This window comes from Poecilia formosa, unplaced genomic scaffold, assembly GCF_000485575.1.
Source record: "Poecilia formosa unplaced genomic scaffold, Poecilia_formosa-5.1.2 Scaffold163, whole genome shotgun sequence".
NCBI classification, from domain to species: Eukaryota; Metazoa; Chordata; class Actinopteri; order Cyprinodontiformes; family Poeciliidae; genus Poecilia; species Poecilia formosa.
Genome location: NW_006800102.1, coordinates 550,842 through 577,305, shown reverse-complemented (window position 1 = coordinate 577,305; position 26,464 = coordinate 550,842). Strand labels below are relative to the sequence as shown.

The 26,464-nt window shown below is 42.0% G+C and overlaps 1 protein-coding gene across 1 annotated transcript in view; it reads right to left on the bottom strand.

The window, feature by feature from the left end:
• The window catches only part of kdm6ba (lysine (K)-specific demethylase 6B, a), a 67,846-nt gene that overhangs the window by 25,695 nt on the left and 15,687 nt on the right, over window positions 1–26,464 (bottom strand). The window contains exon 2 of the mRNA XM_016677753.1: window positions 6,884–6,956. The gene's annotated coding sequence lies outside the window, so the exon portion shown is untranslated. The remainder of the gene's footprint in view (window positions 1–6,883; window positions 6,957–26,464) is intronic.

Below are 26,464 nucleotides of genomic sequence, written 5' to 3'. Positions count from 1 at the left end.
GAAGAGAGCTCTGCGCTACAATCCTCTTATATCAGCGGCTTCCTTCTCCAAACAGCCCAGAAACGGGAACCACAGGGCGGCCAAACTGTTCCAGAAAGCTGCCTCCACGCTTTATTTTCCTTTTTTATTTTAAATTATAGTCCGTTCTGTCTCTGTTCAGCGGCTGTCGTCGAGCTTCTGTCCTCTCTCTGCTCTGCTCTGTTCCCCCACCACACGGACGCAGCGCAGCTTTAAAGAGAAACGCTCACACGTCATCGCGCGTGGCCACCGGAATTCCCTGAGAGCGCGAGCTGTCACGGAGCCCCGCAGCCGGTGGTACCGGAGCTGCTCTTCCGCCTCGTCCTCCACAAGCTTTAATCACCTCCACGCTTCCACACCCGAGTCGTGACCGAGCGCCGGACTCCAGGAGAGCCCAGTTTTGTGTTTCCGTGCCTCGACTCGGTCTATTTTTGGACCAGGAAGACCGTGACAGCACGAGTCTATGTAGTCTACTATTAATAGACCACTGGGGAAAAAATATCTATTGTTAGGAATACTACTGCTATTGACACTATTATTTGTTCAGCTCACTTAATCCATGTTTGAGGTAGCATCGATAAATAAGGCATAACATTATGACCAACTGCCAAATAGGGTGTTGATTCCTCCTTCAGCTGCTCAGACAGCCCACATACATCAAGGCATGCACTGCACTAGATGTCTAAATGTTTGCTGTGCTCTCTGGTACCAATACCAGAGAGCACATCTAAGCAGATTCTTAGATGTACCTTTTGCTATTTTTTTTTACTATTCAGTCATTAACCATAAAGTTAAGCATTGAAGCAAAGTTAAGTTTCATGCTGGTATTTTAAAAAAATCTACTTACCCACATGTACAATCAATCAATCCTTCCATCCATCCACCAGGAATGCATCTAGCTGTTCCACTAAGCTAACACTAAAAACGTATTCAGTAGAAGCTAATGCTAAAGCAACTATGTTGATAGCCACTATGTGTCAATAACATAACGTGCAACAACACAGGATATCGGCTTCAAAAGAACCAAGTTTGTCATTGCAAATTGACATTAATTTTGCAGAATCTAAGTGTACTAAGCGTTTCCAAAGTTAGCAAAAAAAAAAAAAAAACTTAGCTCAGCAATTAGCATATAGGCTGATTAGCGGAAATGTGCCCACCACTGATAACAATCAAGATTATCATTGAACTTAAATTTTTTTTGTTATGCTTTTATTAATATTGACTTTCATTTGCTTTTTAGTAAACTATTCCTCTACTTAAAAGGGACACAGATTACGTCAACACAGCATTCACAATGTGTCAAGCTTTCAAAATCTAATTGCAACAAGACCAATCAGTAAATATTTTTACAAAACTGAAGAACAGCTTTCTTTACACGTTCAGGATTCTGAACATTAGATTTTAAAAAACGGGTATATTAAACATATCTTATTTGATCACCTGACTTATCTCTGAACACATTTCAGCCAACATCAGAAAACTGCTGCAACAAGCCCATAAACTGCATGTCAGGACAAGTCAGGATGCTGCAGTGAAACTACTACTGTGAGTCATCAGAAATTACTACTATTGTTATTGTTATTTATCACCAACTAAACAAAATATATTTTTTTTTCATTGCATTTCATAGTTTGTGATTTTGGTTCTAGACATAGCAAAGCTGATTTAATAATAATACAGCTCATCAATTTCAGCACTCGTGTTTCAGCAGCTGAAACCTTGGTACACATTAGCATTGTTCTGCTTGTTCTTCAGAAATTAAACTATAAACTGGAACTAAGCATGATTTACTGCAGTCTTTAACCAGACAGCAATGAATACATATCTATTGTTTTAAATTCTTAATGAAATGTTATTTGTCAAATACATCCTACAGTACAATGAGCTAAGATTATTTTAATCTCCTTTCTGTTACAACTCCTTCTAAAGATTAGTTAATGAGTATTAAATATAAGTTTATATCCTTTTTTTGAATTGGCTATCAAGTAATTGAAATAACTTCACATTGAATTGTATAACGGTTGCATATACATCGTACACAGCAAGTACATTTAGTTTCTCAAAGCCAAATCACATATAGATGACAACATAGCGATACAGACAGAAGAATAAAAATTGTTCACCATAAACAAGCCTTTAGTAAAAACAGAGTCCCTCTCTCTTTCTGGGACCGGAAACATTTGTTCCAGCTTTTCCACGCCAAAGAAACCATCCAGGACTCTGTGATATTGCCAATGCAGCACGGTGGTCCGACCGTCAGAACGCATCACACACCCAAACACGCGCTCTTGTTGAGGTTATATTTAGCAAGCCAGCAGGAGAACAGCAGGCAAAATTAGTCTCCACAGGAATGGTGGAAGTGTGTCATGGATGATGCTGAGGCGATGACTTCAGGGTAGAGTACAGACACACACACACACACAGACACAGTTTATTTATGACCAGAACTGAGCTAAAAAAAAAAAAGCAAGCAAACAATAAATAAGCAATGTATTATGAAACATCTCTGGCTCAACACAAGGCAGTGATGCAATCAAATCCACAGCCTCTCAAAGTTCATGTTCAGATGACTCGGCTTGTTTCCGTGTGCCTGGCGGATGAAACATCTATACGGTTTGTACTGTATGTTCTACCAAGATGGATCTAGTGGTGAGCTTTCAGTGCAGTCATCTTTGGGAGAGATAGTCTAAACACAGAGGATTAGAGCGAGGGTCAATAAAACAGCAGCTGCGTATATTTCTAAAATTAAAAGAGAAGAAAAAAGGCCTGTGTTAGAGCTATACGGCAATATGCGGTTTGTGAAAATTGGGTTATAAAGTTCCAGATGTATAATAAATGCATCCAGCTGCAACCATAATGTTATAATGATTGGTATGTATATTATAAGTCAGCTGCGAGGATATTTTATCGCCTCATCTGGAAGCAATTATGGCATGAATTGTTCCCTGCCGTAATTATCCACCGTAGAGCTGTAAACTAGTTCATTATGTTTCTAGGCGATGTTATCTACAGCCTCCTGTTTTATCCATTCATCCACGGTTTGTTCTTTTCATCCATTGGTCTGAAGCAATCACGTCCAACAAGTCATGCTGTTGGTTGTAAGCAACCAGTCTCTTTATTATGCAGGTCATGAGATTATTGCTTCATATCTTTCATGAAGAGCGCTGTTGAAGCATTTCTGGTATGTGACTTTGCTCGGTGTGCTTGCGGTGGAGAAAGTGCACTGAGAAACAGGGAGGCTGCAGGTTTGTCAGGAGGAGACTGACGCTTCAGTTTGCTAGTCTTGTTTAGACCATTTTAGAGTGTGAGCTCAAAAGCTCAGCTTACATATGCTTTGTTGTCTCAATAACTAGAGACAAGACAGATATGTAACGAGGGAAGATGGAGAACAAATGTTGGACTGGATGGATGGTTTTCAAGACTTATGAATGGTTGGATGGACGGACAGATAGATGGACGTTTTTCAGGATGGATGGATGGATGGACAGACGGTTGGTTTTCAGGGCGGATGGATGGATGAACAGTTTTCTGGACGGATGGATGAATGGTTGGTTTTTATGGCAGATCTAGCATTCTGATCATTCATTGAATGAATATTTTTCATAATGGATGGTGGGATGAATGAATGATGGTTTTCAGGGCAGTTGGATGGATGAATGGTTGTCAGGATGGATGGCTCTTTTAGACATTTGGAAAATATATTTTCTACACATTATTTTTGCTTTGAGCATTACTTAGACCTAGAAAACCCTGAATCTGAAATTCCAGACTTTTCCAGCTTGCCTCAGGTCACTGGAGCTCTCTGATATGAACAGGAAGAGGATCACTGATTGATGTGGGACTGGGTGGGACCCTCACGTGCCACACACATACACACTCAGCTTCCTCCAGCTGTTTCCTTCATTAACGTGCCATATTTGTATATAATAACAGTCTTGGGAAATTAAATTCTCATCCTTCCTTTTCCCACAACAAGAGAAGCCACGGCATTGCAGTCTGTCTGGGGGTCCTAAATATATATCTGTATGTTACAGGAAGAGACAATAAGGACGGAAAGTGAAGTGTTTAAGCCCTTCGAGCTTTAGTGGGAGGCGAACAGCTCCGCATTCATATGTATAAAGAGACCATGCAGATGTTTGTGTGTGTGAAGAGGGAAGGACTGTAATTACAGAGATCAGAGACCAGGACAACCCAGTTCTCACACTCCAAATATACAGCACAGAGCTGCTCTCTCATGGGTACAAGCCCTAAAAAATTCCCTTCATTCCATCCACACATGCTTAAAAAATAAACCGAACACTGATGAGGTCCAGACAGCAGCGCAAGAAGGAATGCTAGAGCTTCACAGGGCTGGGAGGATCTCTGTGTGCTTGCAGACATAGGAGACCTTTTCTGGTACAGATGGTACTTCTCGGCCTCCGATATGTAGGATTATATTTGTGTGCGCATGTGGCATAACGTGAGTCACATCCTGGGTACACCAAGAGACCGACAGACACGATAATAATCACCTCCACGCTCCCTCCGCGAGGAGACGGAGCCGCACAGGCGCTCAGACAGTCAGACGAGCTGCAGCACACCCACATGTAGCTGCCTGGCTGCAGCACAGCGGCCCTGATAATTAAGGCCCTCGTTCAGGGAGAGAGGCACCAACAGGGAGCCGAGCTGCAGCTAATCCTGACTGCAGCGCTACGATAAGCAAAGCACAGAGGTCCTGCTTAACACACTCACTTTCCCCAAAGTTATACAAGACAGTCAGAAAAGTAACGAGTGTGCAGAGCTCTGTAAGGGAATACATTACTGCATATGCTGACCGACTAATTTACGACTTTCTCATTCGAAAAAGTAGGAGCTCAAAAAAACTGTTGTGGTGCAGCAGGTTACTGCGTTAGCATGTAAAACTATGTCTCCGCATTTCTGAGGTCCCACACTCAGCTCTCTAAAAAAAAAAAAAAAAAAAGTGCGGATTGTGTTGCTGTTCGTTAGTCATATAAACCGGGATATTATGCCTGAATCTGGTTTATCTCTGGCAGAAAAGCAATCTTATGTTTAGACAAGAGCTAATACCTAATAAAACACGTGAGATTATCAACCGTTACACTTTAAAAGGGATAACATCATCATCTTTCAAACATCCCAAGAATGATCTGGAGAAATGGACTCTGGTTACACCACTGCGGACAAAGAAGGGAGGTAAAAAAATGCTTTAAATATACTATTGATCTGGAATTTTTTTATGTTTTCAAATCACTGAGTGGATTTAAAAACACTCAGCGACCATGGCATGTTGTAAGTTGCCTAGGGTCAGGAATGGAGAGACCAAGATGCTGTCCACTAATGGATTATTGCAGATCACCATTTGTTACTTCTGAAACTTCATTTTATTTCTTCTGGTGGTTGAGTATTTTGATGAATCATAGCTGCCCACGCATAGCTGAAATCCTCAAATGCTACAAATATACCTTAATATGCATCAATACACAGTGGAAACTTCACACTACCACAGAAGCCATACATTTTTCCTTACCTCTGCTTTTAAAATGGCACAGCCAAATCAGCGGCAGAGGTAATTAATGGCGCTCCTGAATTTGCAAACTCTTCCCAGTATTTCAGCTTCCAAAGCTGCATTTTCTTTTGAGTATTTTAGATATTTTAGAAATCCGTGAATTTCCCGCACATAATTTGGAATCACTTTCCACATAAAAATCCGCCAACAGAGTCCACGGTAATGAATATTTCCATTACTATCAAGACATCCATCGCATAAAATCTTCACCATATTGACCTTACTTTTGTGTCAGGCTATAAATGTGCAGTAAAAATAGCACATAGGTAGGTAATTATGAAGAAAAAGAGAGGAGATGACAGTATTTTCTCAGAGTCATCACGCTGTTTTGCTCGGACGCTGCAAACCTCCGAATGATGAAGCAAGTCGTTCACCTTCTTCCCTCCAGTGAAAGCTTTGAACTTCAAAGACCTGGGATGTTTATCGCCTGACTCAGATGCTTTTCATGCACATGTCTCTGCCAGGACAGTTCAGACTAGCAGAAGAGTTTGTTTTGTGCATGAATGAGACTGCAAAGATAGCAATCTGCTAACACCTTGTGATTCTGCAACCCCACCACCTTCTCAGCTAATGAGTATGTGTGAATAATGTGCTGTTTTTACTCCTACTATTCTCTTACTCATTTTCGCACTTCTCACCCGGTTTTACCTCTCTTACCTACACACTGATTTTTTTCACCATACAACAGGTCTAAACTGGAGAAAACCTCGATCAGTAGAGAGGACAGAAAAGTAGAGCTGTGTTTTGGAATAATTAAAGAGGACAATTAGCAGAAAACATTAGCCAGCTGTTTCAACTCTCACCAGACTTTATAAACATTCAACACATAATCACAACCACTCCTCTCTTCACCGTTGGTCCAGTTCATTCAAGTCGCCTGACTCAGATGCTTTTCATGCACATGTCTCTGCCAGGACAGTTCAGAGACATTTCAATAAAGTTGGGGTCTGGACTTTGACTAAGCCATGGAAAAAATTTGATTCTTTTCTGGGATTATTGTCCTGTTGATCTAGCTTCAGCAGCCAGTTTGGTCTTGTTGTGGCAATAAAGATGGATTGGAGCCCAAATGATCATACCTCCTCTACTGTGTTTGACAGAAAGCGTTTCTGTGTATTTGCAGTTGCTTTCTGCTAAAGTAGAAGTGTTGTTGTTCTTGTTATGTTAGATTTAAACCTTTTTAGAACCTGATAAGAATAAGATCCTCCTTATTACATCCTGACACGACACTAGTGTGGCTCACCAAATGGTGGATGTGTGCACAACACTAACACGGCTTTGAATCCTCTAAAAGAGCCTTACCAAGTGATTGCAGGTTAAGTCCTTGCTCTTCTACTCTCAGGACCTTTGGGCCACCATGACACCCTCCAACCTCCTGAAACCAAAACAAAGAAGAACACAGGTCAGGTGTGATAACCCACAGAAGCCAGGTTATACTACAGATGACGCCAGAAAGCCGTGGCAGCAGTGTGAAATAGAAGAAGTCCTGTTGTTGTTCGGTGCGAGAGTTTATTCTTTGCCATCTGGTGTGTATCTGTATGCGTGTGTGACTTGACGTGGTCATGGCGCTGTTGGTATGTCGTCGGTGTTGGCTCGTGAAACCACAGCGTGTGTCGGTGGGTCAGCCAAACAAGCGGCCTGGCCCAGCGCTGTGGCCATCTGCATGTGTGCCGCCTGGTCAGTGAGTCACCGTGTCAGTGCTGGGCTGCGGGCCCGAGAACAGGTGGCACACTGGCGTAACGCTCCACCCCCAGAACACACCTCCACACACACCCTGAGAACACACACACACACAGCACCTGCAATGTGCCAGAGCATTAAGGCAAACAAGGCTACACACACACACACACACACACACACACACACACACACACACACACACACACACACACTCTTACTGCTCATGTTTTCAAGCAAAATTGGTCCATAAACATTACATCCCATACTATGATGCAAACTAAAACATTCAAATTAGATAAAAATAGTGCCTTTCTAATAATTTGTGTATAACTGCTGTCATGTCTTCCATTGTCAGACCTCTCTTGTTCCTTTTATAAATAACGAGCATTCACATCGGGATTCTGCAAAAACCCTGTCCTGAATGAACGTGACTCTAATCTAAAAATGATCAGAAATATTAGTAATGGCCTTCAAACCGATCTTTGTGTGCATCAAAAATAATGGATCCTGATATTCATGGGATTTTGATGCAATGTTTTGTCTAAAAGCAGTAGTCTGCACGTCCTTAAAAAGTCTCATGTCCATTTATCTAAAGTTAAAACCTTTAAATAAATGAAATTTAACTTTAACATGTTAATCTTAAATTTTGTCAGTGCTGTCAATCTCATATATTCTATGTAGTTTTTTTCTCAAGACTTTTTGGTGAGGCAAAAGTAGCAGCAAACTCCAACTAGCTGCGAATATTCCCTTGCCAACTAGTCGGAGGTTTAGCAGGCTATTTAGCGTCTTTCATTGCTAAGTGCAAATTTACCGCCATTTGGATGACGGTCGTCTTTGCCACCGGCTCATTTCTGTTGCCAACCCATATGATGCTTTGTGTATTATTTGCAAAAAAACAAAAACAAAACAAAGCTTTGCCATACCTGGGTAAAGACAGCAGAGAGTCATATGCGGCGTGAGAAGTTCAAATCTGCTGCCAAGAGCAACAAACAGACCCCAGAAATGTCACAGTTTTGATCTCCTGGCGTTGCTAAGGCTCACCAGAAAACTAACACTGATCTAAGAGCAGCGTTTCATGCGACACAAACTCTGAAGTCGGAGGTTTAGTGGACTTTAAGCACGGTGGTCAACTGCCAGCCTTTCCTACTTACGAATTTCATTTCGACAAAGTCGTTACCATGGAGGGAAATACAGCCGAGAAGGACAAGAAATGGAAAAGAACTAGAGGAAGGAGAGCAACCGACGCAGCTGCGATGACAAAAAAGGAAAAACGATTAAAAGAAGGAATGGTAACTGATGTCTTCGACTGATGTAAGACTGCAACAATATCTGTAATTAATCTCACAAGGAGTACAATTTGTTCCTCGGTAGTTTTCTGCATGTATGTATAAATAACATCCAATTTTCTTTTGTGTATTTCTGTCGCGACACAGGTCTTAAATTCAATTCATAACGGCCTTAAAAAGTCTTAGATTTGAGTTGGTGAAACCTGGAGAAACCTTATTAACGCCACTCAATGTGCATTCCTATCACTTTCATTTCTAATGTCTGAATGCAAACAAACCTCCAGTTTCCTTCCAAAGCTCCAGGTCATTTCTGACGCCTTTGCGTGCCAAGCAAACCCACAGGGCATCTTTACACTACTCTACCTTTCCTGTCTTTCTTCCACTTCTTCTCATGTTCTACCTGCAGGGCTGCACAATAAAGCACGCCCACGCAGCGGCGGCCTCCATATGCTTTCCTACTGAAGCGGAGAACAGAACAGCTTGTGCCGAGTGCGCGACAGTTGTGTCAATAAGAGGCAGAAATAGCTGGCTCAGCCTTCGCCGAGCTTGCAGCCTGGTGGCTAAGATCCCGAACCTTTGAACCAGGGGTCAGAGAGCAAACTCCCTGAAGGGGCCACAGCTGTGTGCGTGTGCGTAGGTGTTTTTGAAAGAACGTGGGTGCTACCTTAAACAAAGAAACTCAAATGAGTGTGTGTTGAGGGTTGCTTGTTGCTATGGTAGAATATCTTCTTTTATGACACATCAAGTAAATGTCAGCAGGTTTGACATTAATCGGCCTCGGTAAATCACATGCAGTTGCATTCAAATAGCAACAGATTAAGATTAGATGCGAGAGTGTGTGTGTGTGTGTGTGTGTGTGTGTGTGTGTGTGTGTGTGTGCGTGCGTGCGTGCGGTACCAATAGATAGAGTGAGCGATAGCAAGATACAGAAAGTGGTGTTTATCTTTGGTCTGTAAAGGTTAACCAGTGGGAGCATCTCCCTTTGACATTAACCAGCACAAAAAGGGAGGCAGAAGGGCGGAGCAACAAAGAGACAAAGTCGGAGTGAAAAAGCCGAGACTCAGACGAAAAAAGCGGCTTGAAGAAGATAAGAGGGCGAAAGCAGACGAGATTTCCTAAATGCAGACAAAGAGTTGCATTTAGCTTCCATCCAACCTAAAATCAAACATTGTGTAAAAGTAGATAAAGATAAAAACAGTCCAGGAATAAGGATTTAGCTCAAAGTCTTTACGTCTGATCCGACGCCAAAACAATAAACAGCGGTTTGATTTTTAAAGTAGACAGAAGGTTATTATGACAAAAATCCAAACTGATCTAGAGCTCAAATTGAGTCAAACTTTAATTACTTTTTTATGTATATTTTTTTTAAAGAGAAATATATTTAGCAGGTTAACACGGAGACATTTCACCCTGCGACCCCAATCTCAGATAAGCAAAGACAACAAAGGAACAAATGTTGATTTTACTATTTTAAGGAGGGTTGTGCAGGTATTAGAGACATCTAGTGGTAATTCTCCAGAATACAATCAAATTAGTACACCCCCCTCACTTTACTTCTTGCCATTTATGAAAAAGGAACCAAAGAGGCTTTTTTTTTTGACACAGAAGAGTTCCTAGAGCTGAAACATATCCTTACAATTCATCAAAACAATACCAAGAAAAATGAGCACATACTTGAAAACTGGCTTGCTTACGGGTACAAAAGGAAAGTAGGTTGGAAGGAAATGGCAACAGTTCAGACAAAATGTGTGTCAAGAGGCAATCTGACCGCCATCACATCACAACATCAACCTGCAAACCCAGTTTAGCCTTTCCTATCACCACCTTTACATCACTACCTCCTTTAGTGGGTTAGAGGCCTCGACTTCCTTTCATACATTAAACCCGTAAGGCGAGAAACCCTTCAAGAGCTGGGTCAAAGTCTTTTTTTAAACACTTCAGAACCGCGTTGACTGGTGAAAATCCACCTTAAGAAAACAATCTTTCAGGTCACTTGGTAAACCACCATCCCAAGAAAACGCCCCTAACTGCTTTTGTGACAGAAACAACTTATCACAGCGCTACACACCTAGACGTCTTACCCCGAAAGCATACACAGGGCTTCAGAACCAGTTTTGCCGCCTTCTGTGGTAACAACTTTCAATGCGTCTGTGACACTTGGCAAGAAACATTTTAGACTGCTGTGGGACAGGATTTGTTCAGCATTGGTTTTATAAAGTTAGTTTTCACACATGGATATCCTGTTTAAAGTCTGCATCACCATTACTACTAGGTTCAGACTTTGTCTAGGCCACTTCATTTTGGTTCCTTAGAGTTGATTCAAAGCCAGACCCACTGGTTTCCTTTAGCTTATTGTCCCGTTGCATAATCCAGGTGGGCTTGTGTTTATGGTTATGAACTGATGACCAAACCATCACACTGCCACCACCATGTTTGACTGTTGGTATGTTTCCCCCAAAAGCTCTTAGGTTTTTGCCATAAAGCTCTACTTTTGTCTCATCAGTCTACTAAGTATTTGCTTAAAAGTCTTGAGGATCAAGATATTCTGAGAACAGGATATGAGTAGTTGTATGGAGGGCTTTACATATTCTGGGTTCTTGATTTATCCATTCTAGACGTGCTGATCACATTTAATTCATGAGCTAGAATGAGAGCCTTTTACTTTCCGACCGAGACCGACTGGCTTACATGGATTTTATGGATAATTATCGCTGCATTTTTAATCATTGTCCGATTCCAAAATTGGTCTCAGTAGCCCTGTGCACGTGGCATAAGCAAACACCGTGTCCAACCACATCTCTTTCACCACAAATGTAAATAATACCTTGCTGCAGAGATAAAACGAACACCTTAATTGACATGCATTGTTTCGCATGTGCGAGCTTGCATGGCGTGAGGAAGGTAGCCATGTTTGAGCTGCTCTAGTCCTGAGTCACTCCTGATTCAGCAAGGCTCTTCAAGTTGGGGCAACAGGCTTCATACTTACACCGGGTTGCTACGAGGTGGTAATATATCACAGAGGTTTCCTCCTATAAGCCCCAATGCATTCACCATCTACTCCTCTGTGTCTCTACTTGTTTGTTTTTCCAAGTCCTTCAGAAGCACCGAGCTCACCAGCTTCCAGGCAAATATGAAGGAGTTGCTTCAGGCATTGGGGAGCTCATCAAGTGTGAGGACTTGTTTCGCAAACGTGTAATCTCTTTAGGAATGCCGTCACACCGTGTCCTGAAGGTGTGCAAGAGATTTAGACTCGGGTAAATTGCACACTTTTGCAAGATTGCCATTGGATGACAAAAGGAACTCATTGCTCAGATGCTTTAAAACTGATCTGCCCCTTTGAATTTGGCTTTAAATTGGGTGTTGGCCGTGTTATTTTTGAGTGCACGCACGAGAGAGGCCGACAGTCTGCTTTCCGTCTAGCTTGCCTGTAAACATGCGTGCATTTGGGCGGCCAGAGCTGGCAGAGGAACAGACAGCGCGGAGGAGAGCAGCGCTGGCTGTGGTTGAGGATGTTTGGCTCGGTGAACTTCTGCCACATGGCTTCACCAAAAGGTCATGGTCAAAACCAAGCCTAGTTCGCAAAACCAAAACACCCACACCGACTCCCACGCGTGAACACGCGAGAAGCCGATGGCTGCATGAAGTGACAGACGAGGTAGACAGACAGACTTCCTTGTCGGGGACAGGCAGGGAAAAAAAGAAAAATGACACCCACGTGAAGAGGGGGAGGGTGACAGACGAGGCTGAGTCAAGCCCTGCGACGCGCGGCTGGAGAGCGTCTGAAAATCGCCAGAAATGAGACAAAACGACAGAAAACGGGGAAGTGGAGAGGACAGGAAGGAGCAGTTGGTAATAAATCTCGTCTAGACAGACACTAATGAAAGCAGGCCGACTGTGGCTGCTGCCAGAATCAAGAGCTGTGAACAGCGCGCTTGTATGTGCGAAAGCGAAGAAAGGGGAGATTTAAGCAAGCGTGCCTAAATAGGGGCTTTATGAAAATAACCCTTTTACCCTGGATGATCCTTCTCTTTTTCCACACATAAACACATACAAACGTATTCACGCAGCAGCTGAGCAGAGCGCATCCCTCACAGCTGTCGAAAGCATTCGGGGCAGCTACACCAGTGACGTCAGCTCTCCAAATAAAACCCTGCCTTAGTCGTCAAACTCCTCCGAGTCTTTTGTTTTGAAAAGATCCCGTAACCCAAGAAAGCACAGAAAAATAGAAACGTCGAAATAAACCGCTTGATTCCAGATATTTATGGCTCAGCACACAAACACAAGGGGATTTCCTCTACTTTCCACCTGTTGAGGAAATGGAGTGTTTTGGAAATTTACCAGAATAAGAATCAGCCGCAAAACTCCAGGAATCTCACTGACAATTGATGACTTTTTTTTTTTTTTTGCTTCTGTTTGAGCCGATTACAAACTTTGATGACACAAAAACAGTTTCAACCTCTAAACACAACCCTGTGCAAGCTGCTGATTTTATTTTCAGCTTAAAACATGATTGGTGCAATTATCGGTTGTGCCTGAGCCTGTTTCAAAAGAACAAGCAGTCTAAGAAACAAGCCCTAAGGCATCCCAACAATATAAACACTTTTTTAGAAAAAGAGGAAACCAACACTTTCCTCAAACGTGACAGATGACTGTGATAGCGCCTCGTGGAGAACCAACTCTCATCACTTTTGAACTGAAGGATTTCTTGTAAACACATGTTGACAGATTATGGGGTTATGGAGATGGACTTTGGATTGCTTTGGGTTAGAGGTGCACCAATTTTCTAGCTGATCACAGATTACCAATCTTTAAAAAGCAGATACCAATTTTTTTGTATGGAAAAATTGCTTGCATCCGACTCTTCACGCTGATTTTTTTCCTAACGTACAGGCTATGACTCGTCGGCCCCTCTATGGAACACCGGATTGGAGCAACTGAGTATTTACGAGAGAGTACAGTACGTACCAGATATCCCACCAGTACAAACACACACCGCTCCATCGGTGGCTGCTCAAACAAGATTGACATTTCACTCATTTTTTCTTAGCTCCAACTATGGCTCACTACACTACTTTTATTGCTAGCCATAGATTTTTAGTTTGTATTTTCCCCCAAAGCGGATCTGCTACACTTTGTTACCGTGTCTCACTTCCTGTCATACTCCTGACAATTGCTGCATAGTCTAGAGACGAATTCCTGCGTACATCATCCGTTTCAATTTTCTGTCAGACAGGATGCCAAATCGGATTAATTGTCTTGACCTTAAACCGACTGCACTTAAGCATAAGTTCAAAAACTGCAGAATTCATTGTTTCATCAATGACTGCATGTTGTCAGGGTTCTCAACAAGCAAAGCAGCCCCAGACCGTCAAGCTCATCATCTTATCTTTTTCTGAAATGCTGTTCTAATTTAATGCCAGGTGTAAAAGTTCACACACCCTTAAGAAAATTCAGTCTACATATTTTCCTGAAAGTCTCGGGAATCATTATGACTTTTTTTTTTTGGCAAATGTGAGACAAGTCTTTGTTTCTTATGCCAGCAGTTCTTCCGACTTTGGATCTCTCCCTTTTGCCCAGTCTCTTTCTTTAACTGAATCATGAAATCTGAACTTAGAGGAAATTAGGATTAGATGTTGTTCTGGGTTCTTTTGTGACTTCATATATATAGATGAGTTGTCGAGACAGGAGGTCATTTTGGTAGGCCAACCACTCCTTGAAGGGTTTATAACCGTTCCAGGTTTTCCTCTTTGTGGATAATGGGTTTCACTGTGGTTTGATGGAGTCCTAAAGCCTAAAGACCTATACATACTCCAAAAGAATGCAACATTTCTTCTCTCTTAGGGCAGCGAGAGAATTAATCTGTCATCTTTTTCATGCAGCCCTGGTTTAGTGAGTTTTCACAGCTTGTTCTTGGCACATTATTTGGGTCAAACTTTATCACATGGTGTCCAGCAACTATTGTGCAGTTGGTCAGAACACTGAAATGTGAGGTTTATTTTGGGGAAGTGGAAATGTTTTAATTTCGTCAAGATTTCTCTTGTAAATCCAGCCCAGGTGATCTGCACTTATACTTCTCTTGAAGTGTGAAAAGTCCTATCTCTACCAATTTCTGTACTCATTCTTTCCACTAAATCCATCAGTCTTTGCAGAGTATGTGCAGGTCTGTTAGAAGTAGTTTGTAACCATTTCGATCCAGAAAAATATAAATATAAATGTGCACAAAACTTTTCCGATATTAACAAAATGCAGTGTTGCACATGTGGAGTTTCTGTAAAGTAAGTGGTGCAATTAAAATCACAAGAGAATAAGTTTGTTCATGCAGTAGGTCATTAAAAATCATGGCAACAATGGTATATTCATATTTCAGCCACAGCTAGTGTTTTTCCAAATCAATGCGTTTCCCTTAAGCAAATTTATTTCCATAATTACAGTTTGCACAATTAAATGGTCAGTGGAAGGGCAGTTAATGTTTTTATTTTTGCCAATTTTATGTTGTCAGACGAGTGTGAACAGATTCAGCACAAAGTTTGAACCCGATGTCTCTGGGTTCATACTTTGGATTCATAGTTTGCATGCATGAGTAGAGTTGTCAGGCAAGCCCTGCCAAGCCCACATACCTGAGCAGAGGTGCTAAACTGTACTATCTGGTTGCACAATGCCGTTTAGCAGTCACACAAAAACAAACACTTGCTGAGGTCTTTTTTAACACTGCTGTGTTTGTGTTCCCCAATTAAACTGGAGTGACTTCATACCTATTAAATGCAGAAGACTAGAGGTGGAAAATAACTTGCAAGTGTTGAGCCTTTTAACAATGAACATGTTTTGTGAGGAAAAAGTGATGTGAGGCGTAGTATGCAAAGTGTGCACAAGGGGATGTGTGTGACATGAGCCACATCTCCTACATCTGCTCACAAAGACCTCTTTATCTCACTGAGGCACATGTGATCCCCACATGGGGGCTCCCACCATCCTGAAAAGACCACACACACACACACACACACACACACACACACACACACACACACGCATGTAAAACGCGCACATTTGTACTTACAATGTGACAAACACTCAATCACTTTCACCATCATGTAAGCACGCAGTCACATGATATATACATGAGTCGCACGTGCTTCCCCCTCTTAGCTCCTGTGTCTCTTTCTGCAGTCCACGCTCCAAAGGCGACGTCTGCCTGTCTGTGATCATGCACTTCCTGGAAAGACCAGGCGCCACAGCAGCAAAGCACACACAGACATTACAGCTTTTAATAACATCATTAAATATTGCACTGAGCAAGCAGGCTTAAAATTATTTCCTTAGGTTTCCATATGTTGGGACACCTCACTGGAGATTAAGAAATTAAATCATACATTTACACTTAATGTGCTGGCTAACTGCCTGTAGAAATAAAAGTGAGACTTTCAGTGGCTAGCTTTGTTTTTTTTAATAGTCTGCTTGAGTGAAGTATTTATAAATATTCGGCTTCTTGCTTTCTACACGTAGACATCAGTCAGAGTGACCTGAGGTTTGAGCGAAGGATTTAAGGTAACATTTAAGTCAAGCTAACTTATAGAAAAGGAAGCAATCACCTAAAGTAGAGTTACTATCCAATCAAAAATCAAGCTAACATTTAATTAAGAGGCAATGCTTCTTCAGTATCGAGCTAGCAGTTAGTAAGAATACAGCCAACAGCTGCAAGTGACGCCAATAGTAAATCCAAGTAACACCAGAGTTAAGCTGGCAACTACTGAGTCATCTCAAAATAAAGCTAATAGCAATAATTCAAGCTAACAGATAATCCAAGTAGCACCAACAGCTCCTCAAAGTTAAACTTGACTCAGTCATGCTAGCAGCTTCTCAGAACAAAGCTAACAGCTACAAGTCAAGATAACAGTTCAGTGTTTGAACAACTAAAAGAGGCAGGCGTAAACATTTTCAAGATGGGGTCTAGATATTTGCAGATTCTAGCTATTCATTGGTAGTTCCACTGTGAATACGGGGGTCCACTGTAAACCCACGTTAACGCTAACCTCCACAGAGTCCGACTAACAGTTCCTAAGACTGCAAGCAACAGCAAAACATCAGGAATAAAGGCAATAGCTAATCAAAGATCAAACTTGGCTTGCTAATAACTAGAGTCCAACACCTAATTAAGTCAAACTGAAAGCAAATCAGAGTTAAAGTGACATCAAATATGAGTCAGGCTAACAGCTCATTTAAATAAAGCTACTCATAATCAAACTAAAAGATGTTCAGAGGAGACATGCTAACAGCTTTTCTAGAGTAGTTGCCATGTGATACAATCAAAACTGAAAGAATTCCTTGAAATTCGTCTGAAGACTATTTTTAAACTTCATTAATTTTAGCTGAGATGTGCAAATTTCACAACCTAACTTACAGCTCTTCCTATGAAATGCTATACTGAGGCTGCAAATCTATTTGTGCTGCAATGGAAAGACTCTCCCGATCATCTTGTAATCACAGCTGTAATCCTCTTGCACAGGAATCCGTGAGCAGCCTGCCTCCTGAACACTCGAGACATTCGCTTACTTTATGCTAATGTCGCATTTGATCCTTCTGAGGTCGTCTTTACTCGAGGTGTGAGCGAGCATGAGCTCAACGCGCTTGTGTTTGTGTGCGTAAATGTGTCCTTGACCAGCTGCGCAGGGCAGAGGAAATGAGGCGGAACCCAATCTGGTCCACACCTGTCTCCTGAGGGAGGAGCCTTGGAGGGGCCCCAAAACACACACACACACGCACACACACTTTCTTAAGTGCACTGTTCACGATCTGTATGTGCAGATAGATTATGCATGCAGTCGTCAGCTTAGAAGCTTGGATCTATTAATATATGCACGCAGGCAGTTTTATGTTCCTGCATGCTTCATGAGAGAGCGATGCATTGATGTGCATGTGTGCCGGTGCTGTATGATGGAGTGAGAGGAAGGAAGAGATGCTAAGAAAGCGACGCGCATTAAATATAGAGGAAGAAAGGATGAAAGAGAGACGAGGGGGGGAAAATCTGCTTTTGGACAAAGAGGGAAGAGGAAAGGGGATGAGGTGGAGGAGCGAAGATGAAGAGATCGAGGATGACAGTCACAGACACACAAGGACAGAGAGAGAGAGGGAGAGAGAGAGAGAGAGATTGAATTAGTAAGAGAGGGAGAGGAGGGGGGTTACTCTGGGACGCACGAACCCGGTGACATGACACAGATGCAGTGTGCTACTGAGAGGAAGAGGGGAGGGGTGGGAGAGCTTATGGATTCTGCTGCTCAGCTATATTCTGCTGCAAGAGAGGAGGATGACCGAGTCACACAGCGAGCACTGCGTTTAAAAAACCCCAATGTGACACACCGACAGATTATATTTAGCTTAAAGCAGACAGACTGGTAGGTTTAATAATCATCATCCTGATGGGCTGGCTATTAAGCAGATTATTTGCCAGACCTAAACGTCAGAAATTCAAATTTCTATACTTCGAACTCAAAGGCAGAGAGCAGGGCCTACATTTTCTTTTCTTTTTTTTTTCTTTTTTTATTGCAAAGTCCTCCAGATGCAGCTACTTTCAGGAAATATTTACGATGATGTAGACCAGCGAGCGAAGCCCGGATTTCGGAGGAGGCAGAGGAGATATTTACGAGTCTTCCTGACATTTAAACCGATAAGCCTATCAGGTGATGATAAAAGCAGCGATTATTTTCTAACAATGCCACCTGGCAGACATGCTCAGTAGACACCAGACAGAAAGCGAACTGTCTATCATTTAAGGCGATACGCCGTAAGGAACGGTCAACACTAAAGTTTAACGAGACCTTGATAAATTGTGGCGTTCAATATGCACCAACTGTGAAAGAGAGTACAGTCATTTGCATAGAAGTGATTGAATTATTATTATTTTTTTAACAATAAATGTATTTTAAAAAGTCATGAATGTAAGGACTGAATAAGTAATTAAAAGATTTCAAGTTTCATTTTTAGGACACCCAAAACACATTTTAGCTTGTGTTTTGGGTGTCCTGGTTGCTAGGTAACAGGACAGACGCCAAGGTAACGGCGGGAATAAATCCAAAGACTAGATCGCCCAATTTTATAGCCACTAACTTCCACTCTTAGCGGTCAAAAAAGGGTGACGTCCTTTAAACGGGCTAAGATTTAAATCTTAGCCCGGAAAACTCCACACTCTCCCATACGGATGGCATCATGAAGACGACCGGGCAACTACGAGCTCAAAGCTGCCTCATGGCTCTGGATCACGCAGAAAAACACCAGCAGTGGCACTATATACCAACACTCGTCAACATTTTTCAGTCAGGATTCAACATGATATATAGGACATTCAGTCATAATGACAGTAATAGAAAATAATATATGGACAGAATGTCCCCGTCGTCTCCAGCGTCTGTCTCTTCACTGGATGGTAATTACAGAGACGGAGGGGGAGGAGGGGGTCACAATCTGACAGTGATGTTTAAAAACGTCCCGGCATTTTCATGCAAAGTAGATTCTGCGCTCTCTGCAGCGTATAGAAAGTGATATATAGCATCTTCGCTACTCAATAACACATACGCCCACGCAGACAATCCATGCACATGATCTCATTTCCAAGTCCCATGCAGAACACTGTGCTTCCACCCACACACACACACACACACACACACACACACACACACACCTATTTTTCTTCCACAACAGAATGCCAGAAAACATACATCTATGCACATGGAGGCAGGGTATGAGCCCCCCACCAACCCCAGATTCATTTCATCACCAGGCCGTACACCTGCCAGCCCCACAGCAAGGTCGCACACCTCAATTACCCCGCACACGCTTGCACTCGCATAAACACAGAGCCAGGCTGGGGAGATAAGAGAGGAGGGGACGAGAGCAGATTTCATGCTACCCTGAGCACCGGCTAGCATGCACCGGTGTTTCTGACATTTTATTTATGATGTGCAATGTTCTGTACCTGCCCTGTCTTCCCCCTTCTTTATCTCCCTGTCTGAGTGTGTCCCTGCTTCAGACGACCACATAAATTGCTTTTATCAACTGGCCATGTGAGAACTAAGAGATTATAGCACACGAAGCGCACAACTGCGCACAGAGAAACAGATTCAAGTGTGAATAACAGCGAGCGCCTTTTAATGTTAGATGATTATACTTTTAATCCCGATTTTAAATTAGACGGCGTGTCTCTCCATCAGCCGCCTGCAGCAGTGCAATATGAAAGGTAACAATCATCATCTTAACATAACAGAGCCTTTAGAGCAGGCTCCAGCTTGAACGCTAACGCATCTGACAAATGCAATCATGAAACCCAGCCATATTAATGCACTGCTGGTAAATATATTCCCCGTATTTTCAGTTGTACTGCTGCTCAGCCGTGCAACCATGGGAGGCAGCCAGCTGTGTTTGCACTGCGCGCTAACATAGCTGCCATATGGCAGCAGAGTACAGGACACCGAGCTCCTGGAAACTGCAAACAGTCTGCGCTCTGGCAGTGCGAAGAGCTCTGGTTGTGTTGGACACTTCTGAGGGGATTTTTTTTTTTTTTTTTGCTTTTTTGCAGGGGGATGTTGGAAGACTCCAGTTTGAAAACCACCTACATGTTGGAATGTGGCTGTGAATGTAGGAGGGTGTGATTTCTTTGCAGTTATATTTAAAAACGGTTTGGATTTTTTTCTAAACTGAGGTTCTGTTAAAAAGTTATGCTAGTGTTGCGTTTTATAATGTAAAGCAATTTGAAGTGCGTTGTTGATGAAATGTATTATAAATAAACTCGGCTTGACTTTAGGGTGCATTCACACTAATCAAACATTTGCATTTGCCTAGAAAGTCTGGTTCCTTCGGAGAGGCGTGAATGCTCAATCGAACCATGATCTGGACCAAAAAGCAAACTCTTTTGGTGCCATGGGTGCATGGCATTCTGGGTAAATACAACCAAAGCTAACATGCACGTCTGGTACTTTTGCTCGAAATGGCTTGTGGTATTTTGCCAAAGACGAAAACAATATTCTACAACCGCTAAAATTTGACGCTACAAAATTTTTGTTTGCTTTTCGTGAAGTAGGAAGTTGCACTCAGTGTCTTCTGTATTGTTCCCTACAGCGTTTCATGGTGCAGTACCACCATAGCCAACGAGGTACCATGTTGCTCAAAGGATTTGGTTCGTTTGACACAGTGCAGGTTAAAGCGAACTCCACCAGATGTAACAAATGTTGCAGTCTTGGTCCCAGTCGAACGGAGTCTACCGGACTATCAGATGTGAAAACACCCCAAAATCTGACTATTACAGAACCTCAGAGAAATCTACAACAACATACTTCATCCAAATCTGACCGCCATTAGTAAAAACTAAGCAGAGAGACAACAGAGCTCAATATACAGACTAAACATAATGTTCAACACATCCATTCTTGCATTGTGTTGAGTTCGTGTCATGTGTAAATCATTTTACTTTTTGGATTCTGCACCTAACTACATGATACCCACTAGGGTTGTTACTCAATTGCTCAATTGACATGGAAAATCACCCGAACTGAGTAGAGTTGAGCAAAAACAAGCAGTGTTAGTGGGAAAGGGCCACAAATGAAGACAAAACAGAGTTATCAATTGCCGGCTTTTACATAAAAATATTTTAACTACCTACAAACTTTCACCCCTCTTCAAAAGTCCTTCAAAAGCAGAAGCGGTTCGTCACACAGAACCTGAGTATTTCAGTCCACTAGTGTTATTTCTGTTGGGTTTTTCGGATCTTACTGATTAAATTGGGGTGGGTTGCAAAGGCAGAGGCAAAAAGGTGAGAGAAAACACACCGAGAGAAGCTTGTAATTCAATACATCAGTGATAAAAATCTTGAGGGAGTAATTCAGGCTGTTTGATTGACCTCCTCTATCGACCAACCACGCCCAATGTACATACAGACAATCCGCATAAGCAAAAAAACTATTAAAAACTGAAACGATGAAACGATGCGGAAAGGAAGTTTAATTCCTCCAAGGCCATGACTTTCAGATTGTTACAAGTTTAAGAAGCGAGAAATGGGGATAAAAGGCAGGAAAAGGGGCAGACAGAAAGGAGAGACGACTGTGAACAGATAGGGGGCAGGATGCAGTGCAGAGGGAAGGTGAGGGAGGGAGGGCACAGGCACACCAAGGAGGGATGAAGGACTTCTCCACACAGATCGTGTTACACGTCTGGGGACAAACATACACACTCAGACCCATAAAGGCCTGAGTGTACCCACCGGCCCCCAGACACAATCACCCAGAGAGACACAGCTATATCCTCGTAAAAACACACCCAGACAGACGCAGCTTTTACTGTTTTATAAGGAAAAGAGGCAGAGAAGAGAAGACTGAAAAACAAGGCTAAAAATGTCCAAACCCCGCAGCAGAATTATGCCCAATGTGACGTTTGAACGATACGTGAAGAAGAACTGGAGCGAGAGGCATTGCTGGACGCATAAAAGCGGAGCCATCATAGCTGTTACACAACGCAGAACGGTCAGGGTTCAGTGTGGAACTGGGTTAAAGGAAGGAGTGATGCAAGACTCCGGAGCGTGTCAGAGGAAGAGCATAAAAGAAAGGGAGAAGAAGCATTAAAACAATAAAATCCTCGCAATTTAAGATGTGCAAACCCAAAAGGTCTTGACCTGTTACTCTTCCATATTAAACATGCGTTTCCATAGAAACACAATCTGGTTAATGCATAACTGCTAGCCACCTGATCAATGGCGGTGACTGTGGGGTTATTAATAGGTTGTGGCTGATTTGTGCATGGCTGTTTCGCATGCATCATTTAAAAAAAAAATAAAAATGTCAGTGAGCACTAACCTGATTACAGAAGTAGAGCGGGTCCAGGGTTTAAATTGTCGTACATAACTGGTTCCACTTAACGTTTGATATTAGGCTTTTATACACAGTGGGAATGTCCGCAGATCCTGCAGACACCGCATCTACTGGTGAGAACTTTTACACTCAGCTTCCCACATATTCCACTACAAACTGAGTTACAGACACAAGAATGCTTACATGCACACACAGACACACACACAGACACAGACACACACACACACACACACACACACACACACAATGGGAATCTTTGGGTTGGAGGAACGTCACTCATAAACAAATAAGGGCAAAACAAAAGAGGGCACAGTAAAACCAGAAAGCTTCAAAGAGGCAGTGAGGGTTTGCTGGATGCAATTACAAAGCAGAGTAAAAGCAGTCGTGTCTCTGCGTCATTATGGGAGTCTGTTCTGTGTGCTACCCCTACAGATTCTGTTTGTTGTGGTATATATTTCTTGTGCTTGGTTTTCCAGGAGCAAAAAAAGTAAAGCAACAAAGACAGAAATTAAAAATTACATAAGTAAACTCATCTATTGTCATATTTTTTACTATAATTTAATGTTGGATCTTTTCATTCTTCTCTTCTTTTATCAAGACCCACAAAGAAGTATTCTTGACTGCAGTGTTGATATGTCAACCTTTCTGCAACTTTTAACAGGCGTTATGTAAGAAATGCCCTAAAACTACACACAAGTCTCCTGATGACTAAAACGCAGTCATAAAAATTGGATGTGCGTGCAGACTCACCATTGTAACCATCGTTTATGGGCTGGTACACAGAGGCTAATCACACTATATCTGATCATAAAGCTGTTTGAGAGTGTGATGAATTTATTTAGTCTGTGCAATGGAGACACACCTCTCCTAACTAAAGCTGTAGTTACATCATTCACCAGTTTATTATGCAACAAGCCAGTTACTCTGTAGTGTTCAAAAGTTTCATTAAACATTTTATGGCCTATATATGGACTCTAGAGCCTGCTAGGTGACAAATGGCTCAGTGAAAGTACTTTACGTAAGTGAAAACAGACAGACCAAGCATGCTTATAGAAATAGTGGCATTCTAACATTAATAAGTAAATGTAGTTAGCATTAGCAAGTTAAATATTTTACACGTCAGCATGCTAACATCAGTTTATTAAGAAAAGTTTGCTGCATATCCTATTATTACATTATTACACATATTCTGCAGGGTTTAGTATTTGCATGGTAACAGCTACATTTATATGCTAATTCTAACATTAGAGTGCAGTTAGGCTTAGCATGCTCAAGTTTTCAATGCATTAGCATGGAAACATTACTGAAATGTCTTAATTAATGCTTAGATTTCTAATTTACACAAGTGAATTCTAATGTTAGATTATGGTTATTGTGCTAAACTCTCCATACCATTAGCATAGTTTTATGCATCAACATTTTAACTGCTACAAAAGTTTTTCATGGTTTTGATGAATGTTCATGGTGCCCTTTTCATGTTAACATTCCTGGCAAGACAGACTTTTAGATTTTACTTACAGATTAACCGCAGCATTTAATGTTTCAATGATAATACCGACTACTAAGATTAGCATGCCAATACGAAAGTGTGTATACAAATAATACCAAGTAGATAAAGCTATTTTTTTGGAACTGCATTGCATGATAACCTTAACATTAATGAGCTGTTAGTATTAGCATACCAACAGCTAACATTTTAGATGCATCTCTCTGTCAGCACACTTGAATCACATAATTAGGTAATGTATAGGGCTCAGTAGAGCAGCCCAACCATATTTACAGTCCATCCAAGGTATTTGTGGGGCCAAAGGACCACAGTCGCTAGTCAATAGCTACAATCTGCAAATACTTGATATCCTCCTCTAAAAACACTTAATAACTACCTATTTTAATAGTTCAAACAACAAATATACCTAAATATGCAATGCAGAAGCTAACATCTACAGTCTTTCTCATCTCCACTCTCTGAGATACAGCTAGTCAGCACCAAAGAAAATCAACGGCGCTCCTGGATTGGCTGATTTGCAAACGACAGGCGATAGCATGTCCAGTATCATTGTGCTTAGATACTTCAGTTTCCCAAGCTGCATTTTCTTTACAATATTTATGGTCTACAAAAATTCTGCGAATTGGGAGATTTTCCTCTAGTAATTTCGAGTTGTGTTACCACAGAAAAATGGGTGAATACTGAACTGATTCAGGTGTTCATAGGACACCGGCTCTCAAGGACTTGAGTTTTACAGCCTCGCTGTAATGAATACAGACATTTTGTAGTTTGGTTGCTCATATTATGTTAGTATTAGCATGTTTTCAGAGCTAGCAAGATAAAGATTAGGAGCATGTTGTAAAAGACAGCATAATAAAACCCATGGCACTAAAGTGCACATTACAATGGAAATATGTAAAGAATAAAATCAGATCCGTCATGCATTCTTCAATGAAATTTAGCAAAATCAGATCAGGCTAACTTATTTCAGAAACAAAATCATGCCATCCATTGCCTCAGATTTAGCTAGCTTCCAAGTGAATCCAGCTGGCCTTTATTTCTGCAACATAGCCAGTCTGGTGCACAGTTTTGAAGCTGCATCTGAATACAAAGGCACCTGCTAACCATATCTGCTTCTTAGAACTAAACATGGTGAACGTGATAAAACGAGCGAGAGAACCAGTGGACACTTTAAACACAGCTTGAGCTGACTGGAAGCCATTAACTTGAATCAACAAACCATATATTTCCTCCATCGCACAAAGAAGCCACATGCACTCTCAGCATATTACCTCTGCCACTGTGTGCATGCAGTCAGCCTCTCAGTATGGCTATTTTTATTTCAGGCTCCTACACATCACTTCATCTCCAGTATTTTTCCCCCCTTCTTCCACTCTACCTACTCTAGTAGTTCATAGATATGCCTGGCTTTTCTTTCCTTCGTCTTTAATCACATTTCTGTTTGGTTCCTTTGTCTCTCTCTCTCTCTCTCTCCCGGCTAATCATACGCAGCTACCTACAGACGATAGCCTCTCTGTGCTAGATAATGGCTCCAAGGCCAAAACTAATCTCCTTAAGCCCTTTGACCTTACATAATTTAATTAGCCACCCCAGCCTTTTCATTTCTTTGAGTGAGAAATCAGTGCAGTCGTTGATAAAGCAACAGGGGAGACTGTTTAAAGAAGAATGCAAGGTGAAAGTCAGATTAGAAACATAGGCCAGACCCTAAAGGAATTGGTACAAATTAGTGATTAGTCTGCAACAAAGGATTATATTGCAAATAATGAGTTGTATTTGAATGATATATATATATATATATGTATGTATGTATCATACAGGAACAAGGCACTCCATCTTTGCAGTCCTGATCTGCTCAAGCTCTTAGATTTCATCAGTCACCACATTACTTCACCTAAACAGGTTTATTTATCAGCTAAATTATCAAAGAGCCATTTCTTTACACGAGCTTGTCTCAATATTAGTTGGACACGACCTGTTATTAGCCAAGCTCCAGACACAACCGAGCCACGGCGCCAGCCACCCAGCCGTCCTCCCCTCACCTCTACCCCTGAACCTCCTCTCCTCCTCTTTCCTGCCTGTCTGCTCCGCTCCCTCCCTGTTTTTGAAAGGCAAAACAACCCACCCATCCCCCCCTTCTTCTCTCTCCCTCTCTTTTTTGGGCTTCTTTTTTTTTCTTCCCAAGGCAGGACGTTCAATCACCCTCCTCCTCCTGCTCATACCCCATTCCAATGAATGCACAATCTCCCCCTTCAGCTGTTTTGGGTGAGGGGGACTGCCCCAGGGCTGAGTAGGGGTAGAGAGGAGTGCAGCACACATGCACAGACAATTTCAATCACCAAAACCACACTACCCTGCTAGCATGTGTGTTTGTGCACATCTGCAGAGAAGCAGGGGAGCATGGTGGCTGACAGATAAGGGGGTGGGGGTGGGGGGGAGTCATCCTAATGGCGCTCTGTGCAGGAAATGGCTTGTTGTCGAGCTTCGGAATCAACCGTCATCAGAAGGAGCGCGTCCACATTTATTCCTGCACCGGTGAGGCATGCATTCTCTTACAGTTCGCAGGGTC